Source organism: Haliotis rubra, unplaced genomic scaffold, assembly GCF_003918875.1.
Source record: "Haliotis rubra isolate DU_JTF1 unplaced genomic scaffold, ASM391887v1 Scf599, whole genome shotgun sequence".
In the NCBI taxonomy this organism is placed as follows: domain Eukaryota; kingdom Metazoa; phylum Mollusca; class Gastropoda; order Lepetellida; family Haliotidae; genus Haliotis; species Haliotis rubra.
In genome coordinates, this window is record NW_025767300.1 from 399242 (window position 1) to 423497 (window position 24256).

At 43.4% G+C, this 24256-nt stretch overlaps 1 protein-coding gene across 17 annotated transcripts in view; it reads right to left on the reverse strand.

Moving 5' to 3' along the window:
* LOC124255237 (GATOR complex protein WDR59-like) overlaps positions 1-24256 on the reverse strand; it is an 81295-nt gene that overhangs the window by 27775 nt on the left and 29264 nt on the right. The gene's annotated exons all lie outside the window — the stretch shown is intronic.

Here is a 24256-nt window from a genome sequence, read left to right on the forward strand (position 1 = left end):
ACAGTCTGCCACTGAAGTAGGTACAACAGCGCTATAGCGGTCAGCCATATTTCCCATCAACACATTCTATCCATGTCCAATGATGCATGTCAGAGGTATCCCTGGGATCCCCTATATGTGGGTCAGAGGTCAGAGGGTACTGGATCTACCTGTCCCTATATGTGTTTGAGGTCAGAGGTACTGGGATCCCCTATATGTGTGTGAGGTCAGAGGTACTGGGATCCCCTCAGAGGTACTGGGATGTGTGAGGTCAGAGGTACTGGGATCCCCTATATGTGTGAGGTCAGAGGTACTGGGATCCCCTATATGTGTGAGGTCAGAGGACTGGGATCCCTATATGTGTGTGAGAGGTACTGGGATCCCCTATGTGTGAGGTCAGAGGTACTGTGTGAGGTCAGAGGTACTGGGATCCCCTATGTGTGAGGTCAGAGGTACTGGGATCCCCTATATGTGTGAGGTCAGAGGTACTGGGATCCCCTATATGGTCAGGTCAGAGGTACTGGGATCCCCTATATGTGTGTGAGGTCAGAGGTACTGGGATCCCCTATATGTGTGAGGTCAGAGGTACTGGGATCCCCTATATGTGAGGTCAGAGGTACTGGGATCCCCTATATGTGAGGTCAGAGGTACTGGGATCCCTATATGTGTGAGGTCAGAGGTACTGGGATCCCCTATATGTGTGAGGTCAGAGGTACTGGGATCCCCTATATGTGTGAGGTCAGAGGTACTGGGATCCCCTATATGTGTGAGGTCAGAGGTACTGGGATCCCCTATATGTGTGAGAGGTCAGAGGTACTGGGATCAAAGGTATATCTGTGAGAGGTCAGAGGTACTGGGATCCCTATGTGTGACAGTGATGAGGTCAGAGTGAACAGAAGGATATTTATAAGTATGACAGCATGACTGAAAGTCAGACAACATTACTGCAATGTTTGCATGCCTTCAGGCCTCACCACCACATGCACATTTGTTTGTTTCTAGTCAGTTTGCTGAAAGCACACATTCCATATACTGTGCCCTAATAGTATATGAGGTTAGAGGAATAGAGGTTTCTATCATACATCTAGCCTAAAATATAAGTATTCCCAAGTTCATTCATTTGAAAGAGTAAGTTTTTCTAATAAAAAACAGGCAACGGAAAAACACAATCAGGAAAAGTTTCAAAAGATTCTAGTTTAGTGAATTTCATCTAGGTAATTTATATAGGACTTTCTGTGAAAGCATGTCAGAGTGTGGCAAGAATCCATTACTAGGAATACTGACAGCCCAGTATACATGATACAGTACCACACACAGTGTGTGCACCATGTCATATGCACCAGCTGGTAACACATGACACTCACACACTCAACAAATACCCATATATCTTCCATTATAGTATGACCAGAAATTATTGAGAATTTTAGGAATATGTTTAATTGGATTTCTAGTATAAACAACCTTGACCAGCTATAAAGTGCTTGGTTTCAGTCAAGAGAGACAACTCCGTTAATCCTTTTTCATTAGTTTGTGAAGAGTTATCCCCATTTGTTTACTTGCTAGCAGACGACATTTTCAGTGATCCTCAGTATGGATGATTTAGAGAAGAGAAAGTTGATTTTAGAGTGTTATAACAAGGACATCAGATCAGCTAAAGTGATTTCAAGTAGAACAGGCATCCCTTTGACCACTGTTTATCGTGTTTTAAAAAATATTGCAAATGGATATGGCATTGAGCACCAGGGAGGCATAGGTAGGCCCAGAAAATTGACTGTCGGTGACAGGAGGCTTAGTATTCTTGTTTCTAAAACAAGCGAAGGAGTTTAGAAAACTTAAGGCTGGATATGATTGATAGAGGAACTGTGGCTGTCTGTAAGGAGACAATTAGAACTGAGCTGCATGCAATGGGTTGGCAGAAAAGTCGAGGAATTCCATCACCGATCATGAAACCTGAACAAAAAGGGGCGAAGGTTGAACTGGTGCTTACAGCATAGAACTTTTAACTGGGACAATGTGATTTTCTCAGATGAAAGTTCTGTGTGGCTGTTCCTAATACACTGAAATTCTGGACAAAAAAGAGAAAACCTTTGTATCAGCCCAAAGTACAATCCGAAATTTAATGTGTGGGGTGGCATATCTGTGTTAGGGGCAGCGCCCTCTGTGTATTTCAAGGGAATATGAACAGTGAAGCGGTACACAGATATTCTTGAGGACATTTACTTCCATCTGCTCCACGTGTTCTATGAAAATTTTTGGATTTTCCAGCAGGACAACGACCCAAAACATTGTTCAAAGCATTCACAGGCCTGGTTTCGGACCCAAAATATGACATTATTAGATTGGCCAAGCTATAGCCCTGACCTAAATCCAATAGAAAATGTTTGGGTTCTTATGAAGGAAAGTGTCAATAAGAAAAATCTGACAAATATTGCTGAAATGAAAGAAGAGGTGGTCCGATATTGGGACAGGATGCATGGACCACGACCTTCTAACTTCTTTGATCAGTAGTATGCCCTGCCGCATTGAAGCCTGCATTGCTGCCCATGGTGACTTGACAAAATACTTACTGTTCACCTGTCTTTGAATCTGGAGTTACGTTCTGCTAATATTCACATTTAATGCGTGAGTAATGAGTGATAAAAATATAAATAGTTACAATCTTTAAATTCTCAATAATTTCTGGTTGTACTGTATAATAATTCATATTGACAGATGTAATTAACATCATATGTTTGACAGCCAGATTACATTGGATAAATCACTATTACACTGGAGTGTTCTCCTTTATAGTCGGATTAAACTGGAGTGTTCTTCTATAGACTGGTTCACACTGCAAAGTTCTCCTTGACAGCAATAATACATTGCAAAATGTTCTCCTTTATAGCAACACTACACTGGAGTGCTCACCTTTATAACAAGATTACACTGGAGTGTTTTCCTTTACAGCAACACTACACTCGAGTGTTCACCTTTATAACAACATTACACTGGAGTGTTTTCCTTTACAGCAACACTACACTGGAGTGTTCACCTTTATAACAAGATTACACTGGAGTGTTTTCCTTTACAGCAACACTACACTGGAGTGTTCTCCTTTATAGCAACACTACACTGGAGTGTTCTCCTTTATAGCAACATTACACTGGAGTGTTCTTTATAGCAACATTACACTGGAGTGTTCTCCTTTATAACAAGATTACACTAGTGCTCACTTTATAGCAACATTACACTGGAGTGTTCTCCTTTACAGCAACATTACACTGGAGTGTTCTCCTTTATAGCAACATTACACTGGAGTGTTCTCCTTTATAGCAACATTACACTGGAGTGTTCTCCTTTATAGCAACATTACACTGGAGTGTTCTCCTTTATAACAACATTACACTAGTGTTCCCCTTTATAGCAACATTACACTGGAGTGTTTTCCTTTATAGCAACATTACACTGGAGTGTTCTCCTTTATAGCAACATTACACTGGAGTGTTCCCCTTTATAGCAACATTACACTGGAGTGTTCTCCTTTACAGCAACATTACACTGGAGTGTTCTCCTTTATAGCACACATTACACTGGAGTGTTCCCCTTTATAGCAACATTACACTGGAGTGTTTTCCTTTACAGCAACATTACACTGGAGTGTTCCCCTTTATAGCAACATTACACTGGAGTGTTTGCCTTTATAGCAACATTACACTGGAGTGTTCCCCTTTATAGCAACATTACACTGGAGTGTTTGCCTTTATACCAACATTACACTGGAGTGTTTGCCTTTATAGCAACATTACACTGGAGTGTTCCCTTTATAGCAACATTACACTGGAGTGTTCTCCTTTACAGCAACATTACACTGGAGTGTTCCCCTTTATAGCAACATTACACTGGAGTGTTCTCCTTTATAGCAACATTACACTGGAGTGTTCTCCTTTATAGCAACATTACACTGGAGTGTTCTCCTTTATAGCAACATTACACTGGAGTGTTCTCCTTTATAGCAACATTACACTGGAGTGTTCACCTTTATAGCAACATTACACTGGAGTGTTCCCCTTTATACCAACATTACACTGGAGTGTTCCCTTTACAGCAACATTATATTGGAGTGTTCCCCTTTACAGCAACATAACACTGCAGTGTTCTCCTTTAAAGCAACATTACGCTGGAGGGGTCCCCTTTATAGGACCTCGGTTTATCTGACCTCGGAAATCAGCTTATCTACAGTACATTGGAGTGTTCTCAATGTCTCTCTCATGTCATCTCAAATCAATAGCCATATTGGCCATCTGATCAAAATGATTCACACTAAGAAGAAATGTGTAATTGAATTTCCACTGAGGGTCTTGGTCCCAAAAGGTGGACTTCTCAGCAAACACATGACAAGGTTCACCTACCTATGTAGCAGCCGATGTAGTTCCAGATAATACTTAATACTTATCGCACTGACTACAAACACTATTGACTATCAACAATATGTTTTTATAGTTGACACACCTGTCAACTGAACAGATTGTATACACCTGTCACTGAACCGATTGTATCAGTGACACACTCGAAGTCAGCCTGGCATTGGTGCTGCTTACAGCTTCATGGTCCAGACTGGTGGCGGATGGAGCATAGGGAAAGTGTCAAGATGTGGGGGAGCAGGGAGTAGGGTAGGGATGGTAAGGTTAATGGTATGGGCAGGGGTGTGGGTAGCGTGATGATGTGGGCAGGGGTGATGTTGTGGGCAGGGGTGATGTTGTGGGCAGGGGTGATGTTGTAGGCAGGGGTGATGTTGTGGGCAGGCGTGATGTTGTGGGCAGGGGTGATGATGTGGGCAGGGGTGATGTGGGCAGGGGTGATGATGTGGGCAGGGGTGATGTTGTGGGCAGGGGGGTGATGTTGTGGGCAGGGGTGATGTTGTGGGCAGGGGTGATGTTGTGGGCAGGGGTGATGTTGTGGGCAGGGGGGTGATGTTGTGGGCAGGGGTGATGATGTGGGCAGGGATGATGTGGGCAGGGGTGATGTTGTGGGCAGGGGCGATGATGTGGGCAGGGGTGATGTTGTGGGCAGGGGTGATGATGTGGGCAGGGGTGATGATGTGGGCAGGGGTGATGATGTGGGCAGGGTCGATGATGCGGGCAGGGGTGAGCATGTGGGCAGGGGTGAGGATGTGGGCAGGGGTGAGGATGTGGGCTGGGGCGATGATGCGGGCAGGGGCGATGATGCGGGCAGGGGCGATGATGCGGGCAGGGGTGATGATGTGGGCAGGGGTGATGATGTGGGCAGGGGTGATGGGCAGGGATGAAGGTGTGGCCATGGTATGACACGACCAGGGTATTGAAATAGTGGCATTCTGCTCTCCAGGCAGACGCACTACACAATGGAGTCAGTAACCTGTCCAAGAAGATCAGTGCAGGAAGATTACCAGTGGATTATTTGGGTGTGGATCCAGGAGGGGATGGAAGGCGGATGATGGGATTTGGATGCAAGGAGGGAACAGTGAATGATGACAACACTTCGCCTCTTTCTAGCAATGACTAACCCTGGGATGCAGCTACAACTGGAATTGATTTCTGATTGGGAATCAATACTCGGAATACACATGCTGCATATATATCCATTTATAGGTCAAGGAGTAGTGGGTCCACAACTATCCTTGAAAGCAGACATATTCTTAGAAAGAAACACTACATAGATATACAAATTAGAAAGCTGAAATGTGTATTTATGTACTGACAGAATGAAAGTATGGCATTTGCTAACTGGACTCCAGTGAATAATGCATAAATGTGCTATACATCATCTCTGTTATATATATATATGATTGTTGTGAGCACTTTGGACATGTAATATACTATCTTTGGACATGGTATATATACTTAAGCAGCAAATGACCAGATATACATAAATAATAAATGAGAATGAGACATCCAATAATTAATACACCTGTGATATAAGGACTTAACGAAGCTGCCGAAGTGAAGCACATTGTAGATGTGAGTGGGTGAGTGAGTGATTGAGGTGAGGTGAGGTGAAATTGGGTTTAACGTCGTGCTTGAGAATATTTCGCTCATATGACGACGTGCATGCATGTGTATGTGTATGTGTATGTGTATGTGCGGATGCTTGTACTAGCCCAGACTGAAGCTGGTTTTATAGTGCTAGCCCACTGAGATACCATGCCGCAGTGAAGCATGAATACCCCACTCAGACACATTATACTGACTCCGAGCCGACCAGTCCTTGTTGTACCCATTAATGCCGAGAGCCAGGCAGGGACCAACAAGTACCATATTTTAACGTCTTTTGGTATGACGCGGTTGGGGATAGAACCCACGACCTTCCGCTCTCCGGGCGGACGCTCTAACCACTACACCATGGAGGCGGTGAGTGAGTGAGTGAGTGAGTGAGTGAGTGAGTGAGTGAATGAGTGAGTGAATGAATGAGTGTGTGAGCTTTATGCTGCTTTTAGCAACATTCCAGCAATATCGTGGCGAGGAACACCAGAAATGGGCTTCACACGTTGTGCCCATGTGCAGAATGAAACCCAGGTCTTCAGGCTGGCAAGCGAACATTTTAACCAGGCTACCCTTCCATGAGCACAGAATGGTGCTTTCAAATCAAACAACATAATCAAGGGAATTCTGAAAATCAAATCCAAATCTGCAGTTCCTGACACGCCAAAGGGACATATCTTCCCTACACTGCAAACTGACATGCCCCTGTCTTCCGTTGAAATTTTGGAGTTCAATATAAACAAAAACAAGGAACTATAGCAGCAAAACAAGGCCATTAAATAACTGTGACTGTGACATTACTGGCTTCTTATATGGAGACATAAGCCCCTGCCTTCTACGAGTATTCCTAAATGAGGTTTGCTTAATGCAACATGAGACAACATGTGCATTGAAAAGCTGTGCAACAGCAGGGAATTAACATCTGATTTCAATGCATTGGCAAGTAAACTCTTCCACTTGACTTAGGTCAGGCATGGAGGAATGAAGGCTGTTATTTATGGAGGTCTAAATATGAGCCAAGACATAAAAACAGTTCATCAAGGAGCTGTTGTTGCTGGAAACACTGCTGGGTGCAGAATGTGCAGCTGTCCAGAAACGCTTCTCTCTAAACATTCTTCTTGGAATCAGGCTTCCTAGAACTGTGAGTAGTGAAGCACACCGAGGCCTACATGGTGCATACGTTGGCTTTGTGTAGGCTGCGCGGACTCTATACATCTGCTGTCACTCTATCGTATCCAGTGTAGCATGAAACACCGTACAGCAAGACACACATTTCCACTATTGTCATTGGTGATAAGAGTTCAGCCATGGATAGTTACTTCCTCTTTGATAAAGATTTACAATAAGAGACACATTTCAACTTTGTGTTGAACTGTGGCAAAGCGGACAGAACTGTAATAAGGCCCAGTGTACGCTACTGAATAATGTACCTATATTCCTGCTCTGATTCATTGAAAAACAAAATCCCGAGGAATTGTTTTCCCAATACACACTTTTACCAAAATCAGTTTCTACAGGAAGCAAGTATTTGATAAAAACAAATCCATAATCTATAAAATTGTGATATATTACAAATGTAAGTCTACAGAAGTTTACATCCAGCTATATATAAACATTCAGAAAGTGTACCAAAACACTGAAAAAAAGGTGAATTGGGAGCTAAATATACAAGTGCAGAGAAGCTAAGCCAGGCAATTTGAAGGGAGGGAGTGCTGTTAGCGATATCCTCCCACACACTCTGCCAGTCAATGACACAACGTACAGCTTACCTCCCATCTCACATTTATCCATGCTTTTGAATGCATCACAAAAAGCTAACCACAATACAACATAACCTTCAACACAAAAATGTAATTATAAAATACTCAAAACAGTATAGCATATCCAAATTGGATATTTATGCCAACCATTACAATATGGGCATAAACAAGGTGAAATGCAAAATATTTACCTTCCATAAACATAGGCTGCAGTGTCGTATGTAGGTGAGTGTAAACACTGTGATTAAACCCGACAGTAGAATGATGACACCCCTTGCTGAGCCTGGCTTGGCAACAAATGGATTCAAGAAGCAGTCCCAGAGAAGGCAGGTTCTACATGGCTGACTGCTCACTGTGGCCTCAGTGAGCCGTGAAATGGAACTAGGTCAACCAGACAGCCCGTACACATCTTGTGATTTGTAGGCTTCATCATACGCGGTGCTGCTATCACAAGTGCACACTGTACTGTCTAATGCATGTAACAGGCATGTTGATTGGAGCTAGCAAACAGCATGGGAGAAGAGATAATTCTCGTCATGCTCCACTTAGTTCATAGAAATGAAAAACCTTATTGGCATATCAGTTTCTTATGTATAATGAAGGCATCATCAGTATTACTGGTATTTGCTGCATATTGCCTGTATCAACTTGCTGAAACCTGTCAATACTGAGAGTGACTGGGAACTGATTAGCCTGATCATATCATCCATATACACTGCTTACCGTCAAACGGTTCACAGGCTGCAGGAGGAAGACATTCAGAAGTGAGTGAGTGAGTGAGTGAGTGAGTGAGTGAGTGAGTGAGTGAGTGAGATCATTCTGCACCAGAACCACCACAACAGCATAAATGTATCCTAAAACCCTGAATTGTCTCAGTAATATTAATTTTAAGAGGTTAAATTGATCTTTCAAGAATTTGTACAATTAAATGTAACTTGTCAGTATATACAAAAGAATACCAACAACAGCTGTTGATGAAAGCTGCTGTCAATGCTGCAACTGAGAGTAGATGAAGTCAAGTCTAACCTAAACACAAGGGCCTATCACCAAGCGTGATGTCCACAAGCAATAATATGATCCATACATCTGGTAGCAGTGGCTGTTCTGTAACTTTCATTATTCACTGGTAGAGTGACACAAACACATCAATAATTTACTTACAATAAAAGTGCTGTGGTTCAAAGGGACTAGCAGTTGAGCAGATCCGAGATATGCACACCAGACAATGTTGTTCAACACTCGCTGTCAGTGTGTTTGCTGTGGCAATGATAAAAGAGGGCCCTGATCTAAACCAAGTGTATTGGTGCTTTTATTGCCTTTGTTTTGAATTTGAAAAAGCTACCACTGACAGCTTGAATACAAACATTTCCTTTACACACGTCATTGAGTCTGTGAATGTTTATGGCTGACCATTATACTTTCTTAGTTCATAAGGTCAGGTGTCCCAACAACTCCCCATGAATTGGTTGACCTCTCCTGCCACAATCCCCTTGTTAGTCTGATCCTACACTGGGTACTGGTGACCTGTCCTGCCACAATTCCCATGTTAGTCTGATCCTACACTGGGTACTGGTGACCTGTCCTGCCTATACCCCCTTGTTAGTCTGATCCTACACTGGGTACTGGTGATCTGTTCCTGCCTCTATCCCCATGTTAGTCTGATCCTACACTGGGTACTGGTGACCTGTCCTGCCTATACCCCCTTGTTAGTCTGATCCTACACTGGGTACTGGTGACCTGTCCTACCCTGTCTCTATCCCCCTTGTTAGTCTGATCCTACACTGGGTACTGGTGACCTGTCCTGCCTATACCCCTTGTTAGTCTGATCCTACACTGGGTACTGGTGACCTGTCCTGCCTATATCCCCTTGTTAGTCTGATCCTACACTGGGTACTGGTGATCTGTCCTGCCTCTATCCCCTTGTTAGTCTGATCCTACACTGGGTACTGGTGACCTGTCCTGCCTCTATCCCCTTGTTAGTCTGATCCTACACTGGGTACTGGTGATCTGTCCTGCCTCTATATCTGTCCCCCTTGTTAGTCTGATCCTACACTGGGTACTGGTGACCTGTCCTGCTCTAATATCCCCTTGTTAGTCTGATCCTACACTGGGTACTGGTGACCTGTCCTGCCTCTATACCCCTTGTTAGTCTGATCCTACACTGGGTACAGGTGACCTGTCCTGCCTCTATCCCCTTGTTAGTCTGATCCTACACTGGGTACTGGTGACCTGTCCTGCCTATATCCCCTTGTTAGTCTGATCCTATCCTACACTGGGTACTGGTGACCTGTCCTGCCTCTATCCCCTTGTTAGTCTGATCCTACACTGGGTACTGGTGACCTGTCCTGCCTCTATCCCCTTGTTAGTCTGATCCTACACTGGGTACTGGTGACCTGTCCTGCCTATATCCCTTGTTAGTCTGATCCTACACTGGGTACTGGTGACCTGTCCTGCCTATATCCCCTTGTTAGTCTGGGTACAGGTGACCTGTTCTGATCCTGAAACTGGTGGGATACTGGTGACCTGTCCTGCCTCTATCCCCTTGTTAGTCTGATCCTACACTGGGTACTGGTGACCTGTCCTGCCTCTATCCCCTTGTTAGTCTGATCCTACACTGGGTACTGGTGACCTGTCCTGCCTATATCCCCTTGTTAGTCTGATCCTACACTGGGTACTGGTGACCTGTCCTGCCTATATCCCCTTGTTAGTCTGATCCTACACTGGGTACTGGTGACCTGTCCTGCCTATATCCCCTTGTTAATCTGATCCTACACTGGGTACTGGTGACCTCTCCTGCCTATATCCCCTTGTTAGTCAGATCCTACACTGGGTACTGGTGACCTGTCCTGCCTCTATCCCTTGTTAGTCTGATCCTACACTGGGTACTGGTGACCTGTCCTGCCTATACCCCTTGTTAGTCTGATCCTACACTGGGTACTGGTGACCTGTCCTGCCTCTATCCCTTGTTAGTCAGATCCACACTGGAGTACTGGTGATCTGTCCTGCCTCTATCCCCTTGTTAGTCTGATCCTACACTGGGTACTGGTGACCTGTCCTGCCTATATCCCCTTGTTAGTCTGATCCTACACTGGGTACTGGTGACCTGTCCTGCCTCCATCCCCTTGTTAGTCTGATCCTACACTGGGTACAGGTGACCTGTCCTGCCTCTATCCCCTTGTTAGTCAGATCCTACACTGGGTACTGGTGACCTGGACCCGGTTGTATCAAACTTTAATGAAGCATTAGCGTGCCATTAAACGTTCATTAACTAATGTATCATTAAATTCTGTTGTACTAACGTTTTAATGATGCTCTGTTGTCATTAGTGCGTCATTAACTTAATGAAGGTCCTGGGGTATCATTAGAGCATCATTAAACGTCCTGGAAAAGTGAACATTCGCGCCAGAATTTTGTTTGTTCAAGCACTGGATCTACCTACAGCTATAAAATTACACAGAAATGTAGAGTATTCAATGTGCTATCTCATGGTATAAACTCAGTTTGAAAAGTAGACATTGCTAAATGTTAAGCCTAATTTTGTTTTCGCGTAAAAACAGTAAATTTCTCTGCTGTTTATCGTGCACTGATAAAAGTACTGTGCTACTATATTTTTCAATTTGGCATCTTTACGGAAAGTGTGGCTTGAACAAAATTCTACCCTGATACCTGAATGACATAGGTATGTATTAAATTAGTTTGTGTGCTTATGTATAACATTATCGCTCAATCTTAAAAGTGACTTGCCAATATGTGTTGAAAATGGATTTTCCCTATGGCGTCAATTGGCTACATAAAGGTCCTGCGCTTATAAAGATAATGGGGGCCTCACCGGTATATACTTAATACTCAAGTCATTGTAACTCAGATCACTTGGCGAGAATTTGCTGTGAATAAGGACCACAATATATTAAGTGATGTTTGTTCACAGAATTATCGAAAACAATGATACTCAAAACATTTGACATGAAAGCAGCGCAGACCTGGCCAATGATTATCACGCCATTGTTTTGTCTATAACACAACATAAACAAATTCAATGAACAAGACATATCCTTTAAAAGCGTGTGCATATATATTTCATGAAATAAATAAATCATTTTAATTTATTATGTCAGTTTTACTTAGGTTTAAAATACTAAATGTTGATAATGAAATTAGTTTCATGAAACCATATATGTGAACGATCGCAAAGTATACATTAATAATACAAATATAATCTGCAGGACAGTGTGATTGTGTTTACTCTTATTCAACCGACCTTCACCTCAAAGAAATTGCCACATATGTCCAACAATGTTGATGTATGACATCACTACCGATGACCGATTTCTCATGAAATGGCGGCCCGTGGATATGGGTGCCCGCGATTTAGCGAGGAACCTTTGTCCATAAATGTATGATGTAAGTAATCGGAAACATTCTGACTATCTCCGTATGGTTGTTTGTTTTCATTGTTTTCATTGAAAGCGTCAGAAATGCCGATAATTGCCTATGTCGGTCTCCATGATGTTGCGTCTCGCATGGCGTGCGCTGCACAGAACTTTTAGGTGTGATATATGAAATTTCAGTATTGTATCTGTTTTAAGTTTTCTAGTTCTTGCTGCGATACTCTTTCGTTGCATATTCTAAAAATATTGAGCTCATGCGTACTACAATAGGCGGAACTGATGTCTAAAATTGAGAAAATGCTGCACGAGTATTTATTTTTTGGCTTTGTTTATATTTCTAGCATGGCTGTGTAATGAGCACAGCGTCCCGTTTTCACAGCCAATATGTTTCGTTTTTCTTAGACACTTTGTTATAGTGACAAAGACAATTTGGAATTTGATTCTAAAATGTATGAGGAATTCAGCGATGCATTTGTCACAACTGAATATGAAATATACATGATGTAATAGGCGTCCTATGACTGGCCTTAGCGAAACTTGATTTTGTAAACACTATCAATATGGCGGAAAGCTCACTTGGCGTTCAGTGTTAGTGTATATTCAAAACATCCCAATAGATTCTAGGTTTATCGGCGTTTCAGAATTATTTAGGCGTGTTTCTTCACAGCAGTCGAAATGTTTGTTTTGTTCGAGGTTTAGCCCCAAAGATGCCATTTTTGACCAGGCGGCGAGTAACACTTACATGTTTACAGCTGGAATTGTGGGAAAATATTAGGGGAATTCTCGGATTTAATGAAAATATTTACATTAGGACGTCATTAGATAATGATACGCTAATAAGTGTTTGATACAACCGTTTTTAATGATGCCATTAACTAATGATGCATTAAGGATTTAATGTATCATTAGGGTTTAATGTTGACATTAGTTAATGAAGCAATGATACAACTGGATCCTGTCCTGCCTCTATCCCCTTGTTAGTCTGATCCCACACTGAGTACTGGTGACCTGTCCTGCCTATATCCCCTTGTTAGTCTGATCCTACACTGGGTACTGGAGACCTGTCCTCCCTTGTTAGTCAGATCCTACACTGGGTACTGGAGACCTGTCCTCCCTTGTTAGTCAGATCCTACACTGGGTACTGGAGACCTGTCCTGCCTATATCCTCTTGTTAGTCTGATCCTACACTGGGTACTGGTGACCTGTCCTGCCTCTATCCCCTTGTTAGTCTGATCCTACACTGGGTACTGGTGACCTGTCCTGCCTATATCCCCTTGTTAGTCTGATCCTACACTGGGTACTGGTGACCTGTCCTGCCTCTATCCTTGTTAGTCTGATCCTACACTGGGTACTGGTGACCTGTCCTGCCTATATCCCTTGTTAGTCAGATCCTACACTGGGTACTGGTGACCTGTCCTGCCTCTATCCCCTTGTTAGTCTGATCCTACACTGGGTACTGGCGACCTGTCCTGCCTATATCCCTTGTTAGTCTGATCCTACACTGGAGTACTGGTGACCTGTCCTGCCTATATCCCCTTGTTAATCTGATCCTACACTGGGTACTGGTGACCTCTCCTGCCACAATCCCCTTGTTAGTCAGATCCTACACGGGATACTGGTGACCTCTCTTGCCTCTATCCCCTTGTTAGTCTGATCCTACACTGGGTACTGGTGACCTGTCCTGCCTATACCCCCTTGTTAGTCTGATCCTACACTGGGTACTGGTGACCTGTCCTGCCTATACCCCCTTGTTAGTCTGATCCTACACTGGGTACTGGTGACCTGTCCTGCCTCTATCCCCTTGTTAGTCTGATCCCACACTGGGTACTGGTGACCTGTCCTGCCTAAATCCCCTTGTTAGTCTGATCCCTACACTGGGTACTGGAGACCTGTCCTGCCTATATCCCTTGTTAGTCTGATCCTACACTGGGTACTGGTGACCTGTCCTGCCTCTATCCCCTTGTTAGTCTGATCCTACACTGGGTGTGGTGACCCTGTCCTGCCTATCCCCTTGTTAGTCTGATCCTACACTGGGTACTGGTGACCTGTCCTGCCTATATCCCTTGTTAGTCTGATCCTACACTGGGTACTGGTGACCTGTCCTGCCTCTATCCCTTGTTAGTCTGATCCTACACTGGGTACTGGTGACCTGTCCTGCCTCTATCCCCTTGTTAGTCAGGATCCTACACTGGGTACTGGTGACCTGTCCTGCCTCTATCCCCTTGTTAGTCTGATCCTACACTGGGTACTGGTGACCTGTCCTGCCTCTATCCCCTTGTTAGTCTGATCCTACACTGGATACTGGTGACCTGTCCTGCCTCTATCCCCTTGTTAGTCTGATCCTACACTGGGTACTGGTGACCTGTCCTGCCTATATCCCCTTGTTAGTCTGATCCTACACTGGGTACTGGTGACCTGTCCTGCCTCTATCCCCTTGTTAGTCAGATCCTACACTGGATACTGGTGACCTCTCTTGCCTCTATCCCCTTGTTAGTCTGATCCTACACTGGGTACTGGTGTCCTGTCCTGCCTATACCCCCTTGTTAGTCTGATCCTACACTGGGTACTGGCGACCTCTCTTGCCTCTACCCACTTGTTAGTCTGATCCTACACTGGGTACTGGTGACCTGTCCTGCCTCTATCCCCTTGTTAGTCTGATCCTACACTGGGTACAGGTGACCTGTCCTGCCTCTATCCCCTTGTTAGTCAGATCCTACACTGGGTACTGGTGATCTGTCCTGCCTCTATCCCCTTGTTAGTCTGATCCTACACTGGGTACTGGTGACCTGTCCTGCCTCTATCCCCTTGTTAGTCTGATCCTACACTTGGTACTGGTGACCTGTCCTGCCTCTATCCCCTTGTTAGTCTGATCCTACACTGGGTACTGGTGACCTGTCCTGCCTCTATCCCCTTGTTAGTCTGATCCTACACTGGGTACTGGTGACCTGTCCTGCCTCTATCCCCTTGTTAGTCTGATCCTACACTGGGTACTGGTGACCTGTCCTGCCTCCATCCCCTTGTTAGTCAGATCCTACGCTGGATACTGGTGACCTGTCCTGTCTATATTCCCTTGTTAGTCTGATCCTACACTGGGTACTGGTGATCTGTCCTGCCTCTATCCCCTTGTTAGTCTGATCCTACACTGGGTACTGGTGACCTGTCCTGCCTATATCCCCTTGTTAGTTTGATCCTACACTGGGTACTGGTGACCTGTCCTGCCTATATCCCCTTGTTAGTCAGATCCTACACTGGGTACTGGTGACCTGTCCTGCCTATATCCCCTTGTTAATCTGATCCTATACTGGGTACTGGTGACCTCTCCTGCCACAATCCCCTTGTTACTCAGATCCTACACTGGATACTGGTGACCTCTCTTGCCTCTATCCCCTTGTTAGTCTGATCCTACACTGGGCACTGGTGACCTGTCCTTCCTCTATCCCCTTGTTAGTCTGATCCTACACTGGGTACTGGTGACCTGTCCTGCCTCTATCCCCTTGTTAGTCTGATCCTACACTGGGTACTGGTGACCTGTCCTGCCTATATCCCCTTGTTAGTCTGATCCTACACTGGGTACTGGTGACCTGTCCTGCCTCTATCCCCTTGTTAGTCTGATCCTACACTGGGTACTGGTGACCTGTCCTGCCTATATCCCCTTGTTAGTCAGATCCTACACTGGGTACAGGTGACCTGTCCTGCCTCTATCCCCTTGTTAGTCTGATCCTACACTGGGTACTGGTGACCTGTCCTGCCTCTATCCCCTTGTTAGTCTGATCCTACACTGGGTACTGGTGACCTGTCCTGCCTATATCCCCTTGTTAGTCTGATCCTACACTGGGTACTGGTGACCTGTCCTGCCTCTATCCCCTTGTTAGTCTGATCCTACACTGGGTACTGGTGACCTGTCCTGCCTCTATCCCCTTGTTAGTCTGATCCTACACTGGGTACTGGTGACCTGTCCTGCCTATATCCCCTTGTTAGTCTGATCCTACACTGGGTACTGGTGACCTGTCCTGCCTATATCCCCTTGTTAGTCTGATCCTACACTGGGTACTGGTGACCTGTCCTGCCTCTATCCCCTTGTTAGTCTGATCCTACACTGGGTACTGGTGACCTGTCCTGCCTCTATCCCCTTGTTAGTCTGATCCTACACTGGGTACTGGTGACCTGTCCTGCCTCTATCCCCTTGTTAGTCTGATCCTACACTGGGTACTGGTGACCTGTCCTGCCTCTATCCCCTTGTTAGTCTGATCCTACACTGGGTACTGGTGACCTGTTCTGCCTCTATCCCCTTGTTAGTCTGATCCTACACTGGGTACTGGTGACCTGTTCTGCCTATATCCCCTTGTTAGTCTGATCCTACACTGGGTACTGGTGACCTGTTCTGCCTCTATCCCCTTGTTAGTCTGATCCTACACTGGGTACTGGTGACCTGTCCTCTCTATCCCCCTTGTTAGTCTGATCCTACACTGGGTACTGGTGACCTGTTCTGCCTCTACCCCTTGTTAGTCTGATCCTACACTGGGTACTGGTGACCTGTCCTGCCTATACCCCTTGTTAGTCTGATCCTACACTGGGTACTGGTGACCTGTCCTGCCTATATCCCCTTGTTAGTCTGATCCTACACTGGGTACTGGTGACCTGTCCTGCCTCTATCCCCTTGTTAGTCTGATCCTACACTGGGTACTGGTGACCTGTCCTGCCTCTATCCCCTTGTTAGTCTGATCCTACACTGGGTACTGGTGACCTGCCCTGCCTATATCCCCTTGTTAGTCAGATCCTACACTGGGTACTGGTGACCTGCCCTGCCTCTATCCCCTTGTTAGTCAGATCCTACACTGGATACTGGTGATCTGTCCTGCCTCTATCCCCTTGTTAGTCTGATCCTACACTGGGTACTGGTGACCTGTCCTGCCTATATCCTCTTGTTAGTCTGATCCTACACAGGGTACTGGTGACCTGTCCTCTGCGTCTATCCCCTTGTTAGTCTGATCCTACACTTGGTACTGGTGACCTGTCCTGCCTCTATCCCCTTGTTAGTCAGATCCTACACTGGGTACTGGTGACCTGTCCTGCCTCTACCCCTTGTTAGTCAGATGCTATAAAAGCTGTGTTATGTAAGTTTGATCAAAAGAAATAAACTCAGTTAAAATTGAAAGGCATCCCCAGCAAAGTGGGAAATCGAGACCTGTTTCACTTAGAGCAGTCAGGACTGGTCGACCAAGTCTACTCCTATAAACAAAGGATGAAATGTCCTTCTCAGTCCAACATGTTACTAAAAGGTCACATGCAACCAAAAAATCAAACATAATTAAAACACAATTATCACTTATTCATGACATATAATATACATTGCTGGTTATGAAAAAACATATAAACAAAATTATAAGCGTACAATCGCAAATCAAAAGTGCAATATTGTCTACTTCGGTTTACTTCCCAAGAAACAAAGCAGCCGGGATACCGAACCCAGTCAGAGCGGGTGGATGTGCACTAAAGTGTAACGGCTGGTTAATTTGCAGATGCCCTCACGGGTCATTGTGTGTGTATATATAGAGATGTTGGGTTTTGTAAATACATGCTCATTTTTTGTGTATAACATTTTACAATCAACAGACATCATAACATGTCATGTGTTCAAGTATCACACCTGCCTGTCTGTGTAATTACATAATGTGACAGAGACCGAACTCGGGCCATAAATCAATGCGTTTTGTTTATGGTGTATAGCCTGATTGGTGTTAAGTTCAAATTGCATGTGGTCAGTGATAGCAGCTGTGTATTGAATATTGTCATTAGCAGACAGGCAGGCAGACACACAGGTGTCAATAAAACAAGACATTGAGTTTAGTCTGTGACAACGACATATCTATATCACAGTTGGAAATTCTGTCAACGCTAAATAATGGCATTGCTTTTCAGTATCGAACTGAAAAAGTGACTCGGTAAGAAGAAAGTGTGGTGAAATAGACAAATGAAATTATATAAACAGTTAATTTACTGTCATAACATATAAAAAGCTCGCGCCTGTGAGATATCAACAAAACATTAGAAAAATAGCTCACACCAAAGCCTTCACAGAGCATTCACCGGACAACCGCTTCCAAGCTGCGCGAACCTACTTCACTGCACACGTGCTATAAGCGCAGCCCAGCTGTTGAAACCCGTTTTCCCCAGAAAAGTCGGGGGAAAATTAGTGAAATGTTTGAGCTCTGATTTCGCACGTTTTTTTTCATCGCGTTATTTTTCAACTTTATAAGTTGAATTTGCATTTTGACGATTTGTTTCGGTAAGTCCATACCGAAAGGTATCAGAATCTGCAAAGTTGTGTTTTACGTTGCATGTGACCTTTAACTTATGACAATCATATTATATATCATAATCTGTCATGACATTGGACTTATAGATGTCTCCTATGGAAAAGAAATCTACTTATGAAACACATGTGAATATTTTCCTAAAATGAAGTTGGAGAGTAGGCACTTCAGGCATTTGTCTATGACCTTTGGGAAAATAGAAATTGGCATCTCAATACAAAAGTAGGTAATGCATTAAACAAATGATGTCATTGTTGCCTTACAGGTGTATGTCAATATCTGCCGCAAAGAAAGAGCTCCTCCTACACAGGTGTAGTGTTGTAGCAAAATATGTACATTATACAAAAGATAATATGTTCTGTGATGTAAAGCTTCAGGACAAGAACCTGGTGGATATATGGATTACCTTCAGTTGGTTACTGGAACCAGGTCTCTTTACATGTGTTACATCAGACAGTTTTGTCACATGCAAATTCAATTTCAATTATATGTCATCCTTCAACGCCTCACTGATGCTAAAAACTGCATACATTAACCCTATCTTTTCACAGGTAATGGAGGATGCCAGTCGGGACAGAGTGTCTCACAGCAGCTGGTCTACAGAGGTACAGAGGATGGTCTATTTGTAGGCAAACAATTTCACTTATGTTAAGGTGAGTTGCAATACAGGTTGGGCCATGAAAAACATACTTCTCACCAGGAGCTGATTTTCAAATCTCTCAGTATATTTTAGTCTCATTACGCAATCGTAAATGCAGGTGGCAAATAAAAATTGTTTGATGTATTTCAACTTCCAAATTACAATATTATTAATGAATGAGTATTCCCCCATCTAATTACACATTCCCAAAATATCTGCAGCAAAAATGAGGACAGCTAATATGAACAAGTGTGTTAGTTTAGATTTCAGCTGCTGACTGAAAAGTAGTCATTAAACAGCAGGGAATATTCTATGGATAATACAACTTCTTTATCATTAATGTAAGGAATGTTTCGGTGTACATGCTAACACCATTATCAAGCAAGCTACGAACAATACTGTAGGAAAGGATTATATATACATGAATAAAGTTTGTACAGTAAGCTGACTGACGTTTACACAATTGATAAGGCTGATGTACAAAATGTGAATTATGTTTGCACAATAAAGACATTTTTTACACAGGCATAATTAACTTGAGAGGGATTTAAGGGGGGAAGCCAGTGATGTCATAGACACAAAAATAATAGGATTTAAGATTGATTTGTGATGAGTTGTTGGTCGGCAGTGGGGATATGACATCATTAATTGGCAGTGGTGTCATACTTCAGCCATAGGTCACACTGCTTACAAATTTCTGGGATGAAACCTAATTGGGAAACAGTCAGCCGTAATATCCTTATCAAAAGTAATTTTATTACTTTTGGCTAATATTAGGGCTTTTTCATGTCAGTCATACTCTTTGTAAAAGAAATAGCAAAATTTAAGCACATGATACATATGACCCATATTTTCCCACAATGCACATGAAGTTATCTGTATGTCTAAGGTCAAGATCACATTCATTCTTGTTGTACAGGGTATTGCCACATGGCGTTGGCTGACAAGATATTTCATATAGACATCACACAGAAGGCCAAAACAGTGTAACCGCTTTCTTTAATATAAATCATGCTGGGCTGTGAAACCAGGTGGTAGTTTACACGAGTCAGTGAGGGAATCCCAACTCCAGGGCAGGACAACCCTGTTACAGTGAAGAGTTCAGAAAAACATCTTATTCGAACGATGATAAATAACAAAACAAAACCCCCCTGAATCAAACTGCATTTAACAAGGGTATGTTGCAACTCCTATTTGTTATGATAACACAAGGAACAGAGCCAAGGTCATACTGGTTCCAAGTGACCCAGGTCGTGAAACATGCAGTAACAACTTGCTACTTGAACCTGATAAATGAGAGTATACTCTTTCATATAACGCAAAAATACCTATACCTCTCCAGATTGATTACGCAAAGTAAAAGCATGAACGAATATACCACACCAGCACACCAGGCTTGCTTTTGCATGCCATAAATCTGTACTAACTGTGCATGTCGTACATACAGGAGACTCAATCTTGTTGCATCCATGAACAAAAGAGTTTCAATCAGGAGATGTGTGTACTATTCAACATTTGGAGAAAGTATCGCATCTTACTGAATTTTAATCTTTACACCTGGGTACAATGTGTGAATCCCATTTCTGGTGTCTCCCACCGTGATATTGCTGGAATATTGCTAAAAGCAGTGTAAAACTAAACTACCTCACTAATCTTTCAAATCACTGTATATCTCAATGTGTTATTCATCAATTGTAATCTAATTCTATGAGAATTGCAACTGAGTGTTCAGCTGACTGTCTGAATATATGACTGAAATGTTCATGATGTGAGTGTAACCAAAACAAACTATCCACAGCACAGTTGACAATGCCAGCCCTGGTCACAGTACATGCCTGTTTCATCATCTCCATGACGACAGTAATGTCTACATAGTGATAGTCAGAGGTGAGTTGGATGGATTGTTGTTTAACACCGCACTCAGCAATATTCCAGCTATATGGCGGCGGTGTGTAAGTAATCGAGTCTCCAAACACCTGATCATAGGAGAAATCTATCAACTGATGTCAAATTAACATCGGACTAAGTATCTCCATTACATTAACATTTACTTTGCAAATGTAACTGTAAAACAAGGCCATAGGAAGTTCCAGATATGCTGGACTCAGAGATTTTACGAGTGCTTCTCTCCGAGCACACATCAACCGGGATATGGAGAAAACAGACCCCAAAAAATTGAGAAAACGGCCACCGCGCTGGAGAAAACGGCCTTTGTGCCTAGAGAAAACGGCCAACATAGCTGCACCAAGATCAAAGGAGATATATGATTATATACATTCTAAAATAATAGAGATTTACTTCATTGCGGATATACTTTTAAAAATTGATTGATTGTTTTTGTTTCGATATACACAGCGGTTTAACCTTTGAAGATTGATTGGTTGTTTTTGTTTCGATATACACAGCGGTTTAACCTTTGAAGATTGATTGGTTGTTTCGATAGTTACGATGAACAAACCATTTGATTGATCGTAGATTTTACAGGTAAGATTAGTTGATGATAGAGAGAAAAAAGATAATAAGGCAGTGTTTATATTGACAAGTGGATTAGTGGAATATTTAATTACATCAAATGTGAATAAAAAAGTCGTACCTAATTCCAACTTTTGTTATTTTGGTTCTGCCATGGTCCCTAGTATGGTGATCTACCTTCAGTTGTAGGCAATCTATCTCCTGTTTTCATAGTGTATTGTCATCTATAGTTTAAATGTTTTAAATTTAATTCATTTAGATTTGTATCACAAGTCACTATGAGTCAGGTGAAGATACCCAATTACCCCGCTACTACCTGTGTACTGACTGACGTGAGAGTGAGAAAACAGGTTGACAAAAGAATTAATAGATCATCTTATCTTATACTTTCACCGCCAGCCACTGAGTAATGATAACATTTTCTTGTGTTTATTCAATAATTAACTGTTGACGAGTGAAGGCGCAAACCCGAAATAATCCTTTCCGGTCGGCTGCCGCTACTGTTTAAAAAGGTGATGACAGACTCGCTTGGTCCTGATCAGCCAGCTGGCATCCACTTACTCTTACTCTTTAAGAAAAACATGAAATACTATTATTTGATGGACAGAGTTCTTATTTATTCTGTTTATCTCTTTAGTACACATGAAGAGTGGTTTGATGAGCATTCTGCAGCAAACAGCATCATACATAAATACAACTTGTAGATGTACAACCTAAGACTTTGCCATTACTATGTAATGATTGTTGTTGCCTTCTTATTATGATATTGATATGGAGATGATCAAAAGCAAAATAAAATACATGTAGTTTTCTTCTGTTATAACAATTGCGCAGATCGATGCTCATGCTGTTGATCACTGGATTGTCTGGTCCAGACTCGATTATTTACAGACCGCCGCCATATAGCTGGAATATTGCTGAGTGCGGCGTAAAACTAAACTCACTCACTCACTCACTCTTCTGTTATAATATAATGGCTGTTTTCTCTTGGCCAAGCGGCCGTTTTCTCTAGCAGCGGTGGCCGTTTTCTCAAGGGCGGTGGCCGTTTTCTTGAATTATTTTTTTGACCGTTTTCGCTGGGGTGTGTTTTCACTATAACCCCATGAACCTGACGTTGACTGACTGAGTTTGGTTTTACGCCGCTTTTAGCAATATTCCAGCAACATCACGGCAGGGGACACCAGAAATGGGCTTCACACATTTTACCCATGTGGGGATTCGAACCCGGGTCTTCGGCGTGACGAGCCAACGCTTTAACCACTAGGCTACCCCACCGCCCACCTGACGTTGAAGGAGTTGATCTTTCATGGAGGGTACTACCTGCATGTACCCCATGTACTGTCAAGTATACAGGAAAGGACCCTCGCAAAACCTATAATATTCGCTTTCATTCTCAGTGTATGTTGTATGTCCAGATATTGCAAGTTGGTGTCTATCTGGTCTCTCCAAATATTTCACAAAACTCTCAGCTTTTCCATCACTATGCATTGTACTAGGATCTCGATAACACGCTGTGCCGTCTACATGGTGTGACCAAGTCAAGCTAACATTTCTCTATTAGAGAGTTTGATTCAGTGCTGCTGGGATAGTATTTCAATCACATAATGTCATGTCAGCTTATATATACTAGCCACATAAAGAAACTGTGCATTGTCAAAATATCATCCCAGTTGATAAGTACGATAACAATGTCAAAGGTACATATAAACTTTAATGGAGGGATCATGAGACCATAACAAGTCGGGAGAATTGCAATTGAAAAGTCAATCACAACGATGTCACGAGTCCACAAGCTGGACAGGGGGTCAAACGACCATGTCACAAGCTCAATAACGGGTATGTCCACCATCGGCATTGAGAACAGCAGTGAATCGACAATGCATAGAGCCTATCAAACGTGCAAGGAAGGCTTGTGGGATGTCACGCCATATTCTCTCAAGTTCTGTTGCAAAGTCAAAGACGTTATCTGGCGGATGAGGAAGACGGCGTAGACGTCGATCCATCTCGTCCCAAACATGCTCTATCGGGGAGAGATCCGGTGAATTTGCAGGCCAAGGCAGTAAGTCAACGTTGTGGTGTTGCAAGAAATCCATAGCAACCCTTACCGTATGAGGGCGGGCATTGTCCTGTTGGAATGTTAACCCAGTGCCATGACGTTGCAGAAAAGGAATTGCCACAGGTCGAAGAATCTGATCCCTGTAGCCCACACCAGTTAAGTTGCCCTGAACAATGACCAAAGGAGTTTTTTGGCGTGCTGTTATTCCACCCCAAATCATCACAGAACCACCACCAAAGCGATTCCTCTCCAAGACACAGGCCTGTGCATAACGTTCTCCCACGCGTCTATAGGCACGTTGACGTCCATCACTATGGGAAATGTTAAACCTGGACTCATCTGTAAAAACAACATTTCTCCACCAAAAAACAAGGGTCTGCGGACATGATTTCGGCACCACATTCGGCGAGCTTGTCGATGACGTTGTGTCAGGAAAGGCCGTATGGTGGGATGTCGTGGTCTGATCCCGTGATGACTTAAACGTTGTCGAACTATGTTGGGGTGGATACGGCGAAGTCCTGGGATGGTTCGGGCAGTCATCACTGCAGTCTGAAACCTGTGGCGACGATGGGTCACCCTTATCCATCAGTCCTGTCTTGGCGTTGTTACACGTGGACGTCCAGAACGTGGCCGATCGATGACGTCATTTGT